Source organism: Motacilla alba, chromosome 1 (assembly GCF_015832195.1).
Source record: "Motacilla alba alba isolate MOTALB_02 chromosome 1, Motacilla_alba_V1.0_pri, whole genome shotgun sequence".
Lineage (NCBI taxonomy): Eukaryota > Metazoa > Chordata > Aves > Passeriformes > Motacillidae > Motacilla > Motacilla alba.
The window spans coordinates 7389537-7402468 of NC_052016.1; the positions used below are offsets into that span (position 1 = coordinate 7389537).

Consider the following 12932-nt stretch of genomic DNA (forward strand, 5'->3'; position numbering starts at 1 on the left):
ACTTAGGGGAACTCTGGGGATGAGTAATCGCGCCAGGCTAGGGTTTGGGAGGGAGTTTTTTTTTTTTCGCTCGCTCGCTCTCTCGCTCTCTTTTTTCCCCTTGTCATCAGCTGCTGACCCACTCACTTCGAGAGCAGGCACCGACGGGTTTCTGAGAACGGCGGCAGGAGGAGATCGGGGGTGTGGCGAGCCTGGGGAAGCCCCCCCACCGTCTTGGCTCTGCGCCGAGCCACCCCTGCTCCGCTCCAACCCTGAGCACGCTGGGGCAGCGCGGGGTCGCTGCTATCGCGTTTCCCGTGCGGTGCCCTCGATGTGTCTTTGCCGGGGGACAAGGGGACGCCCACAGCACGCACCCTCCGCTGCCTCGCGTGGAGGCCCGCGCGGAGGTATCCCAGGGCAGCGAGGACGCGGCGCTGCCGCTCCTTGCCCTCGGGAAGGGGTCAGGAAGCCTTTTCTACTCGGCATCTCGATTTATCGCAGGTGGCGACGGCTCAAGGACGGGAGGGGGAAACTGTGAGCCCAGGGGGAGGCCCCCGGGGGCTGGGAAGCAGCGCGTAAGCCCGGCCGTGGCCGTGGCAGGCGCGCCGGGCCGGGGCGGAGCAGCGCCCGCATCCTGCCCGCGGGCCTCGGGGCGGGCGCGGCGGGGCCTTGCCCGGTGCCGCAGAGGGCAGAGCCACCGCCGTGCGCACCGGGCACCCTGCCCGCACACGGCCTCCGCCCGTGCCCGCCGGGCAGCGGGGCGCGGGGGCGGCCGAGAGGCTCGGAGTCAGAAGCGACTCGACGCCGAGCACGGCCCGCCCACAGCGGGTCCTGCAGCTCGGCCGGGGACAGGCGGGCTGGGGGAGTGTCGCCGTCGGGGGTGCTGCGGCGACACGAACTGGGCAAGGCAGCCCGGCTCTCGCTCTGCCTCAGCCCGTGGGGCCGGCGCGGGGCTTTGCCTAGCGCAGGTCTCTGCCCCCTCTACGGGCAGCCAGGGGCCGGGTCCCCCGCCTGCGACGGGGACGGCGAGCGGGCACGGCCGGGGAGCGGCGGGGAGCCACTAATCTCGGCGCCTGACAGGTTTCGGTCCTCTGATTACCTGCGTGATTTGGCTTCCGAGAGGCGCTCTGTGAAGCGGCTGCTGCCCTTGTTTGGGGACCGTGATGGCGGGGGGGGGGGGGGGCGCGGGGGAGCGACGATGTAGAGAGATGAAGTGAGGACGAGCTTTTAAATGGCACTTCTGAACGGAAAATACTTTTATTTTTCCTTGGATTTTTGAAGCTGTTTTCGAAATGAACATTTTCTAAGATAAGAGGTGACCGATCAGAATCGCTGGGGGGAGGTTGTAAGCAGACGTTTTGCCCCAGCTTACTGTTATCTTATCTTTCACACTTGCAGGGCGAAAAAGTGGCTTATCTTTATACCCACCCCCCTCTCGCCTTAATTGCTAAAAACACTGTGAAGTGTTAAGTACAGGACTAAAGAATCTCTCCGCGTGTCTGCCATGCGAGTGAAGGGGCGGGGGGGGGGGGATGTCCGATTTTAAAAATTAGGGGCTTTTCTCTGGAAAGGTACACACATGTACGCACCGTGAGCCCCTCCCTGCCTTCGCTCTGCTGCTGCTTTGATGTTGCAGGCTCTCATTTCATATGTATGCACCCCAACGAGCTACCCGCCGCTGCCGGGCTTCCAGCCGGGGCGCAAATCCCGCTCGGCACGCTGGCGAGCCCGGGGGCCGCGCCGCGGGGCGCGGGCGCGGAGGGCGGCGGAGGCCTCCGCTGTCACCTCTGGGGCGGAGTGAATAACCCCAGTGTTTATGAACCCGGGCTCGGAATTGGTATTCAGCGCCGAGCCACCGTCTCCTCGCTTTCTCTCCCCACCCCCTTCGAAACAAAACACAACACAAAAACAAAACCAGAAGGAGGACGGAGGTGATTCATCGACTGTATCCAATTATTAACATACAAGCTGTAGTCTGCACAAACACACCTTCAAACCATGGCGGTTCCCCCGGCCGCCGTATTATGTTTAAACTCGGGAGCATGGTGGCTTCTGTTCCTCCGCCAAGTCACCGCTCGCTACCGCTCCTCCCCAGGCAGCCGAGAGACGGGGACGGGCCGCAGCCCGCGCCTCCCGGCGCTCAGGGACCCCCACCGCGAAAAGGGGTTGTAGCCTCCAGCTCCCGCGCATCGCCTTCAAAGGCGAAGGCTCAACCTCGTCCGCGTCGCTTTCCGCCGGGCCGGGGTTTTGTCTGGCTCCCGTTCCTGTTCGCCCCCTGGGCCCGGCACGCCGCCCTCCCGCCGAGCCCCACCGCTGCCCCCCGCCGGGATGGGGGGAGGCGAGGAGAGCGACAACCTCGCCGGCGCTATTTTTACTCCTCTCCAGACTTGTGCGGCGCACGCCCCCTCCCCTGCAGGGCCTTGCCTAGCGGCTGCATCTCTCCGCTCTCAGGAGCGGCCGGGGCCGCCCGCCTTTCACCTCCGCCTGCCCCGCCGCCGGCCCGGCCCGGCCCGGCCCCTGCGCCCGGGGCAGCGCCCGCGGCAGCCCGAGGGGACAGCGCGGGGGCGGGGGACACGCACACGGGCGCGCCGCGAGCAGACAAAATGGCCGTGGTATGCAAGTGGGAGAGGTGGAGGGGGCAGCTCGCAGCCAGCCTGCCCTCCTCTTGCAGCTGGGCTGCCGCCCCCCTTCCCCGGACCGGGGCCCGGGCCGCGCATCGAACCCCGGTGGGCTCGGCGCTGCGAGCTCCGAGCTCTGCCCGGGCCCGGCGAGAGCTTCCCCGGCCGCGGCGCGGCAGGCCGAGCTCCCCGGCTGGGGGCAGGCCGAGAGTGCGAGTGTTCTTCTGCCTGTCCCTGCCGGGCTGTCCCCTCGGGGCGCCGAGAGGGGACCGCAGGAACCGCGGGCATCTCCGCTGTTTCGTGGAGCGGGGAAGGGGTGCGGAGCGAAGCAAACGCAACCGGAGCGATTTGTCATTCGCCTTTGTAAGAAAGGTAGCGGCGCTTAGTCCGTGAACCGAGCGCGTTTCGGGCTCCTCTGGGGAGACGGAAAGAAAATTATGGATCTCCTGTCAACGGAGTAGCCCTGACCTACGAAGTAAAATTATAGTACTTCTGCTATGCAAAACCCTTTGGATTGCACGGGGAGTTTGCATGGCGGTGTTATAATATGCTGACGCCGTGTCAGGTCTGAAAGCGCTGCAGACCCTGTATAACGCCAATTGAGGCTTGTCTTGTTTTGTTATTCAGATTTCTACACTTCCATTAAAAACAGCCTTACAATAACCAATGATAAAGGTCTGATTTAAGACATACTCAACCAGGGCAATTCAGAGCTTAGGACAGTGATCTGTTATTTTATAGGCTTTTCCTAGCACTCATCACCAGGCTGTCTGAGCACCTCGCTCGCATTAATTCATTTTACCTTCGCAGCGCCCATCTCCCCTCTGTCTCATTTCCCGTGCCCGAAGGACTCGCGTGCTCCGGTTGCAGTTTGGTGAGCAGGGGAGCGGGCCGTGGAGGGGCCGGGGCCCGGCCTCGCCACTCCTGCGGTTTAACCCTCAACTTTCTGAGGTGTGCGGGCCGGGGGCGCGGGGAAGCTTCCAATTAGAGGCGGCGCTGGAGGTAAATGAGAGCCGGCATTAAGCCATCCCACTTGGAAGCCTCCTGCGAGAAGCCTATTCTGCCATTAACAATGGATTTGTCTTTACGAGGAGGTTAAGTACTTAGCATTATCGGAGCAGCCGTTTTTGCGAGCGCATCCTCGCCCCGCAACAGCAGCGACAGAGCGGAGCCCCCCTCCCCTCCCGGGGAGAGAGCAGTGTGCAGCGGCCTGACCCGGGGGTCAGCTCCCTCCGGGGCGTGTGGGAGGGGGGGAGGCCGCCCGGTAATCCGCAAGGCAAGAGCATGCTTTGAATTTTCCGGGGTTAGCTCGGCGGTGCCCGGCGGAGCCGCGCCGGGGAAGGCGGCGGGGCGCGCAGCCGGCCGGGGCAGGCCGCGGGAGGAGCGAACTGAAGCCCCAATGTGTTCGCCGGGAGCCGCCAGCCTCCCGCTGCAAAGCTCGGGGACCCAGGGAACAAAAAAGGCACAGAGGCGAACAAGCGCGGGTCTGTTCCTCCCCGCCACGAAGGAAGCTGCGTTCACAAAGAAAGTTTACGGTTAAAAATAAAAGCGGGGCAAGTTTACCCCGAGATAACTTTTAAGTCATTAGTGAAAAACAAAAAAACCCAACCACCCCTGCCCCAAGCATCCAGCCCTACGCTGTAGGAACACAGTTGTGATCCTGACTTCGCGGCCAGGGGGAAGGGAAGCGGGCGACTTTTGTGATGCAAGTGCGGGCCGCTGGTACCGCAGATCCAGACCTATGGGGAGAGACAAAGCCCAGATCAATGAAGCCGGGAAGCTGCGGCCACCTCGCCAGGAAACGCGCTAGTTCTGCTTTCATATAGAAAGGAGCAATTTTAATGAGGTTTTCCTAGGAAAGGGAAAAAAAAAAATCCAACAGAGGCCTCCCCTCCAGCTGTGTGTCTGTAACTCACGTGTGTTCAATCTAATAACTTTTAATGTCTAGCCCTAAAACATCTTTATAAAAAATAGCTTTACAGCGTAATAGGCCAGGTGTCCTTCTGCTTGTTATTGGAGATTAAAAAAACGTGTTGGAGCCTTTTCAGATGCGTGGCCCGCCGCACCAGGATCAAACCCGGCTGCTACTCGGGGCAGTGCTCCCCGTCGGCCAGCACGGTGGGACCGCTGCCCGTTCCCCACGCTCGGCGGCTTCCAGGGCTCCCCTGCGAGGAAGCTGAGCGGTACGGCTGCCGTTTCGGGTTTCGGATGGTGGATATTTCACTTCTGCTTTGAGACGGGCGAGTTTTTTTTTAAGAGACGCAGTGAAACTCCAAAGCCCGTGATGGCAGTTTCATGAAATGCCAACCCTCTGGCCATGACCCGGCTGCGTGTGTGTATGTGTGGGGCGTGTGTGCTTTTCTCTGGACTCTGTGTCCTTTTCCCGTGCTTTGGGTGACCCCCACATTTTATTTTTTTTTTCTTCCTTTATTCCCAGACGTAGTGTATCTTCTCTATTAAACGCTTCTGGATTTGGGAGTGGGGGGAGCTTTAGTAGGAACAACTTCGGAGAACTCTCATTTTTCCACCTTCAGAGATAAGCAGCGGCGCAGAGCAGGCAGGCAGCCCCGGCCGTCCTGCTCCGGCGCTGAATTCCCATCGCCCTGCTTGCTGCTCCGGCGCCCTCGGTGAGGGAAGCTTTTGCAGCTCATAGCGTCTCTTCAGCCTTTTCGCGCGGGGTCCTGAACGAAGCGATTAAAAATCCCCCCTGGGGCAAACTGTCCGCGTTAATCGCCTGGCGTTTGGCTGGCAGTCGCTCCCACACGGAGCGGCGGCGAGAAGGGCTCGATGCGGCGCCGGCGGCGCTGAGGTGGCAGAACTCCCGCTTCCCCGGGAAGGCGCCGGGAGGTGCGGGGGAGCAGTGGGGCCGAGAGCCCGCCTGGCCCTGCGGCCGGGGCCGCCCCGGGAGCTTCCACGCCGCGGGCTCTGCGGGAGCAAACCCGGGAGTAGCAGCGGGGATGGGCGTTATGAACGTGAAATTTACTAGTCGAGCTCGCTGAGCCAAAAGTTGCCTTGCCAAAGTAAATAGATGCAGCCAATAACTACCAACCCGGAGATTAAAGGGCTCCACGATCCGGGCAGAAATCTTAAAGCAGCCCCTAGAAATGCCAGCGAGGGAAACGGCGCTTCAGTCGTGACCCCACCCCGGGTTGCTACACTGCTCGCACCGGGTAAAAAGCGCGTTAAGGGCTGCCAAAGCCGGATCAGGCGAAAACGCGCTTTAATAAGGTCCCCCTCGGCCCCCCCGCCCCCCGCAATGCAGACGTTGACAAACGAGTGGCTTTTTTTCCCATCCCGATTCAGAGCTCGGAGAAGCGGACCGGGGGGAAGCGCGGAAATCAGCGCGGCCGAGCCGCGCACCACGCGAAGTTGGGGGCGGCGGGTGGGACCCAGAGAGGGGCCCCGGCGTCGGGGGGCGACACACTCCCCTCGGCGAGCGTGAGAGGCTGCGGCCGAAAGGGTCCGCTCGCGGTGTGACCCCTGCGGGGGGTTACGACGGCTGCGAGCCCTCGGCAGGTCCTGGGGGAGCGGGGATGCCTTTGCGCGACGGGGGAAACCCGGAGCCGGCGGGTGTGACTGTGGGCGCGGGTTGCATCGCCGTGGGGTATTCCAGGCGCCTCTGGGATTACGGGGGAAGCGGGGTGGGGGGGCCGGGGGCGCCCGGCGGAGGGGCCAGGGGCGAGCGGGGTGGCGGGGGGTGGCAGCGCGGCGCGACCCGCCGCGGAGGCTCGCAGCGATGTCTGGCAGCGCCGCCGCCGCCGGGGTTTTGACAGCTTGGCGGAGCGGAGTGAACGGAGCTTTATGGTAATTGCGGTTCTCCACTGGCCTTCTGGGTAGCGAGAGAGGGGAGTATCGGCGGGGCGGGGGGGGGGCGGCTTTCCCCTCCCGCCTGCCGGGGAGCGCGGGAGCGCGGAGTCCCCCCCCGGGGCGCCGCAGCTTGGCAGCGACCTGTGCCAGCCGGGGGGAGCGAGCGAGGCGAGGGGCTGGCGGCGCGGCGAGGGGGGGCAAATCAATTAGTCAGGGCAAGGGGGGGGGAGCGGGCGAGCGGCCGGGCGAGCCCTGCCTGAGCAGGGAAACGCAGCCAGGGGAGGGGGAAACTTGCTGAGGGAAAAAGCGGTGGCGGCGCTGCTGCCGCTGCTGCTGCTGGCGGCGGCTCCCTCGGTGCAGCGCCTGCCCGGGGGGAGGGGAAGGGAGGGGAGGCGACGGCTGGAGGAGGAGGAGGAGGAGGAGGAGGAGGGAGAGAGGGAGGGGGGATGCGAGGGGAGCGCAGCGTGCAGCAGACGGAGCCCGGTCTCCCAGCGGCAAGGTGAGGAAGAGCGGCTTTCCCGGCGGACTAAAGAGGGGAGGGGGGGGGGAGAGGAAGAAAAAGAGAGAGAGAGAGGAGGAGAAGAGGAGGAGGAGGAGAATTAAATCCCCAGCCACACACACACAAAGCCGCGGCGGCCAGGGCACGGGAGACGGCGGCGCGGGCGAGATGTGGGGAGCGCCGCGCTCGCCAGCGCAGGAACTTCGCCCGGAGCAAGCCAGCAACATGGCGCTGCCAAACCAGAGCCGGCAGCCGGAATGAGCATCGCGGGCTGCCGCTCCCACTCCCGCTGCTGAGCCCAGTCGAGCCGAGGAGCAAAGCCCTTCCCGCGGGCACCTGCCCCGTCGGCGCAGAGGGCGGCCACGCTCCCGCTCCCCGCGCCCCGCAGCTCCCTGGTCTTTCCGCGCCCCTTCCCCGACCCGCCCGCGCTGGGGCAAGCCGCGACACACGCACCCACGGAGAGGGGGAGTCGCATCGTGAAACTTTTCTCGCCTCTTCTTCCCACCCCCGACGGGGCTGCCCTTCAGGGAGAGCAGCAGGGCAAGGCGACGGTGTGGGGACCCGCGTCTCGGACCGCGCACGCCGCAGCCCCGCGGCGCGGCAGGAAGGTCAGTGTTCCGCTCCGCGAACAGCTCCCGTGCGGAAGCGCCGCCGCCGAGTCCCGCCGTGACGGGGCGGTTGCGGGGCTCTCCTCGGCCGGCCGCGGGGAAGGCAGAGCGGCGGCGTGGCAGAAAGTTACGGCGCGGGGCAGCGGGGCTCGGGCGGGAGTGGCGGGCAGGCGGCGGCGGGGGCAGGAGGGTCTAGCGGAGCGGCGCCGGGGCTGCGGTGTCGGAGGGGAAGTTTGGAGGCAGTTGCTTGTGAAGATGCCTGTTCGGGGCAGCGGAGGCGGGGGGAAGCACCCGATCGCGTCGTCGGCTCCGGTGCGCCCGTGTGGGGAGTGGTGGCGGTGTTCCCGTCGTCTCGCACTTTGTGACTGGGAAGGCGCCGGAGCAGCGGCGTTACGGGGGCTCCCGTGGGACGGGGCGAGCAAGGAGCGGCGCTGCCGGCTCGCGGAGCGGGGAGAGCTCCCGCGCCGGGCGGGCCGGGCTCCGCGCTCCCCGCCCACAGCAAAGCGCGGTCCGGCGGCGGCGGGCAGGTGAGCGGCAGGGAGAGCCCGCTGCCGGCCGCCTTCTCTCCGCCGGGAGAGCCCGCTGCCGGCCGCCCTCTCCCCGCCGGGAGAGCCCGAGGCGCTGCTCCCCCCTGTCCCTCCGCCCCGGTGGGGCGGGCGCCGCGGCGCACGTGGGACAGGGCGGCCCGGGGCTTTCCCGTGCGCGGAGCTGTGTTGGCGTGAGGTCCGGCGTGACACGGAAGTTTAGTCAGCCCGAAAATGTAGTTTGGAGTTGGGAGAGCGAGCCAGAGGGAGGCTCGGGGCTTGCCATCAATGGGGCGGCCGGAGGGGACGGCCGGGCGGGGAGGCAGCGGAGGCTGCTTTGTGAAGGCAGGGCCAAGTGGGGCGGCTCTGCGCAGCATATGAGGCATGCATTTGATGTTTGCGGAGCGAGTCCGGGGGCGAGGGCTGCGGAGCGTTCACGTTCCTCTTTCTTTCTCGATGTGTGTATGTTGGGTGGTTTGTTTGTTGGTTTTTCTTTTTTTTCCTTTCCCCTTCCTCCTTCCTCCCTCCCTCTCATTTCCGCGATGTCTGTCGGATCCCGGGTTTGGCGATCGCAGAGGGGGCGAGGGGAAGGCAAAGAGCACCTCCCCCATTTACCCCGACAAGAAAAAAAAAAAAGGCCCGACCATAGCGAGCGGTGTAAAACTGACAAAGTGTGGGGACTGACTTTAATGGTATCGCCTCGGAGCTCCTCGCAGCATTAATTCCCACTAATGAATCTTTTCCAGAAACTCCGTTCATTGCTTTCATCTGCTCTTTAGAGCCCGCAGCTTTTGTATTCGTGTTTGCATTTAAAAGGGGGGGGGGGGGGGGGGGGGGCGGGGGGGAGCCCAACCCGCACCACGTAGACAAGCCCGGATTTTCCAAAGGTTTCTATTAACTTTTTTTTTTTTTCCCCGCCCCCTCCCCGTGGCCCTACCGCGGGGGGCGGCCGGGAAGAGCAATGCCCCGCCAGAGCCACTTGGGAACAAAGCTGGGGGCGAGAGCGGGCGGGCGGTGCGGGGTCTGGGTGCCCCGGGCAGCGCCCGCAGCCCCCGCCGGTGACTCCGCCGCTCCCGGGTCACCGCCGCCCGCGCTCCTCCCGCAGCCCCGTGCGCGCCGCTGCCCGCCGACACCGGCGTTCCGCTTCCTCCGGCCGCCGCTCTCGCCGAGTTTCGTCCCCGAGGTGCTGAGGCTTGCCTGTCTGTCTGGAGCCCGGTGCTGTCGCCCTTGCGACACACCGATTCATTTCCTTTCGGTTCTGCTATTGGAGCCGCTGGGTGTTTTTTTTTTTTTTTTTTTTCTTTTTCCATTCCCCGAGAGGTAGCCAGCGCAGCGCTCACCCTAATTGCTTTTAGGAGGATTAGGAGCAAATTCCTCCTCCCCCAGCGCTCCCCCCTCCCGCCGCCTCTTCCCTCCCCTCCCCCCCCCGCCGGGTTGCCTTCGCGCGCCGGGGTTGCAGTTTATCCCTGGTGCAGTTCTTTGAATTGCTGTCACAAATAGGTGACTCAGAGTTAATTAGGAAGTATGCACCGGATCAATGGGCTGCACAGCTCATTAGTTATTCCCCAGCCTTTTGCAGCGTTGGACCTCCGGCTCCTCGCCCCGTATACCTCTTTAATACGCAACCTGGAAGGCTGGCAGGGCCCAGGGAGTACTTCGGGTGAGGGGGGCCGGTGCGAAGGGGCGTGATGAATACGGATATTGAAGCTTCCAGGATGGGAGGTTGCATGTGGACGAGTGACCGGGACCCCTACTGCTCCCCCCAGTCCCTCCTGCCCCCGGTATCAAACCTGCCGTCACGCACGGGCGTGGTGGGCCCTCGCCCGCCCCGAGATCGGAGGGACGAGCCCGGAATGTTACCAAAAACAAACAGACACACACACAAAAAAAAAAAAAAAAAAAAAAAAAAGGAAAAAAAAGTGTGTGTTTATTGGAGCGTACGTTGAGAGAGCAGACAAAATCTCATTTGTCAGGCATGAAGGTGGGCTGTGTGGAAGGCTATAAATATACCGGGGAGGATTGTATCGCGGTCACTTTTCTGTTCTTCGCCATTTCTAAGGTGAGTGGCGGAGGCTGAGGGACCGGGCAGGGGCTTCTCCTGGTATTGTTTGTCCGTCTGTGATAGATCGGTCTAGACAGCCGCTCAGGCTCCCTGCGAGCTCAGGAACCGGAGCCTGAAAGGGAGAGTGGGGGAGACGGAAAAGGTCACCGCGATATTTTTTCTTTTTTTTCCTCCCTCTTTTCTTCCTTCCTTTTTTTTTTTTTTTTTTTTTTTTTTTTTTTGTGGTGGTGGTGGTGGTTGTTAACCCTTCACGCCAGAGGGGATCGGGGCTGGCTATCCCGGCCTGGAGAGATGCGGCAGCGCAGCAGCGATCGCAGGGATGATGTCGGAGCAGGGGGGGGACAGGGTAGCGCGCCTCCGGGCCCCGGCGCTGCCCCGTCCATCTAATGGCTTTATACGAGATGTTTCCCACAACAGGAAAAGAGTTCACGAGGCGAGTGCCAGATGATTCCGTTCCCAGGAGTTTCCTCTCTGGAAACTCCGAGGAGCGCTTGGAGCCGGAGTCAGGCAGCCGCAGGGCCGCCGCAGCCCCTCGGGCTCGGGGGTGTCGGGGTGTCCCCGGGGCTCTCCGCCCCTCGCGGCCCTGCCGTGCCCCTCCTCTTCCCGCGGGCCGCGCTGGAAATCCCGAGATGGAGCTTCCCGGCCCGCGGGGCGACGAGTTCCCGTGGCCGCCTTCAGGTTCCGTCAGCTTCCCCCCCGGCGGCTCGGCGCCCTTCGCCCCGCGGGGCCGCACATCTGTGCTCACAGCGTGGGGCAGCCCTCGGCTCGTGTCTGTGCAGGCAGGAGCCGGCCGTACCTGCCTCGGGCTGTTCGGAAGCCCGCGGGAGCGAGCGCACCTCGTGGAACGCACGGGCAGGTGGAGAGCGGGGTCTGCGTGGCAGCTCGGGTGGGTCGGGGGTTGTTTGCAGCTCCTCCGTGCGTGTGTGCTTCCTTTTGTGCTTGAGACGTCCTCGGTGGATGAGATGCGATCCTGGCGTGCAAGCCTGGGCGGTACAGATTAAAAGCAGTTAAGGCTTTAGAGCGATAGATAAAAGCTGGTTTTGTTGGATTCGCCTGCAGCGCAGACCATTCCCATCCCTCTTTGTCTGAGCCCTGGTTCCGGGCGCTACAGCCTTATTGGAAATGCTCCCGAGCAGTCCACGCAGCCAGGGCAGCAGGCAGCTCAGCGCTTATTTACACGTCACATCTAAATACATCTCTAATTAGATAGAAGCAGCGCCGGAAATGGCAGATTTGTTGCATATCTAATAGAGACCAGTGCAAACAGACTCAGCAGGGTTTCCCTCTCTTCTCCCCCCACAAAAAAAAAACCCCACCATCCAGACCAAGGCAGTAATCTGAGAGCGAACAGAAATGACTTCTCCCATTTGAGTGCATTATGAACCACATTGGCGAATGTCTCTAATATTTAAAGCAATACTTGGGATGTGTGAGCTGAATGCCCAAATATGGACTGGGTCTTGAAACAATACTGGTGCCTTGGCTTTATTCCTGTGCTGGTGGACAATCCAGACTCCGTGTCACACACTGTATTTGCCTTTACCAGAATGTGCCAAGAGCTGCAGCTTCTCAGGCAGTTCAAAAATTGTCATCCCTCATTCCTCCTCTTCCTTCACCCCATCATAATACACTTTTTTGAAGACTGATGAGGAAGCCGAGGTCCCCTAACAGTGACTGAGCTGCAGGGGTGCCTGTACAGTTCATGCAAGCAAACTTTCTGGATGTGTGCAGCTGCGAGAGTGCACAAAGTTGTTGATACATTTTCGCGTCTCCATTTGTGGAGAAAATGGACCCAGGTCACCACGGCCCAAAATAATGAGTGCTGTACATACCAAAGTAGTTTCGGCAATGTGTGGCTGTCATTTTCGAGGTCTCTCAACTTTGACCAATGAGTGGCCCCTGCAAAGACAGGGAGAGGGCCTGCTGCAGTTCAGGTCGTAGCTAAGCAGCCACGTTGCCCTCAGATTAAATATGGCTTGGAGTAAATCGGTGCTTAGTGTGGAGGGCAAGTGATCTCCGATTTCTGCATGTCTCGACAGAGGTCTGTGCTCTTGCTGGGACCCTGCAGCATAGTTGGGTTGCGCAGGTGATGTGCGATGCGCTGTCTTCCCCCCGAACACTGCAATACATCACATTTTAGTGTGGACTTAAAGCAGCATGAAGCCAAGTTTAATACTTCCTCCTTAGGCTGGTGTTGCTTTAGAAGTAATTGATGGCTAGAACGGGCCCGCTCCCCTCTTTCTTGGTTTGTAATAACCTGAAGAGTGGCACGGAGAGCCGGGCTTACCCTTTGGAATACGCCGAGCAGCGCTCGCTGGCTGCATCGCGTGTGCGTGCCGGAGGGAACGCGGAGGCCCGGGCTGCAGGCAGGGGGAGTTCCCCTGGCTGTGAGCAGATCCCGTTAATCCTCTGGCCTTTCAGGGAACCGGCTTACAGCAGTCGCTGCTCCGGAGCGACCTTTCCCTCCGACCTGACCCGTTCAGGTCCCCGGGTGCGGCGGGCAGGGCGGTCTGTGCCAGGAGAGCGCATCCTTCCTCGGGTTTCTCCGGAGCAGGATGCCAGCGCTCCGGCCGAATGAGGTGGGGACGGAAAGGAGGAGGCCAAGAACTCCTTGCAAATGTGGCTTTAGGAAAGTTCTGCTGCTTTCCAGCAGGGAATTCATTTTTCCTTGTTTGCTGGACAGCAGTTCTTGGCTGAGGGGAGATTTTTTTCCCCTCCTCTCTTCCACTGCTGGAAAAGTTAGCGAGTGAGAGCATCCCTCTGTACCTGCCTGCCTGTTTTCCAAAATTGTTGTCTGAATTATTTGGGACTCTTCCTTCACTGTTAGCACCCCAA

The 12932-nt window shown here is 62.3% G+C and overlaps 1 protein-coding gene across 9 annotated transcripts in view; it reads left to right on the forward strand.

Annotated features, from left to right (window-relative positions):
- The window catches only part of BCOR (BCL6 corepressor), an 82046-nt gene that overhangs the window by 16524 nt on the left and 52590 nt on the right, over positions 1 to 12932 (forward strand). For 5 of the 9 annotated variants that reach the window (XM_038129026.1, XM_038129114.1, XM_038129122.1 and 2 more), the window contains exon 1: positions 6910 to 7511. The exons of 2 other annotated variants lie outside the window; for them this stretch is intronic. The gene's annotated coding sequence lies outside the window, so the exon portion shown is untranslated. 2 more of the 9 variants (XM_038129036.1, XM_038129054.1) reach the window with 2 other exon arrangements.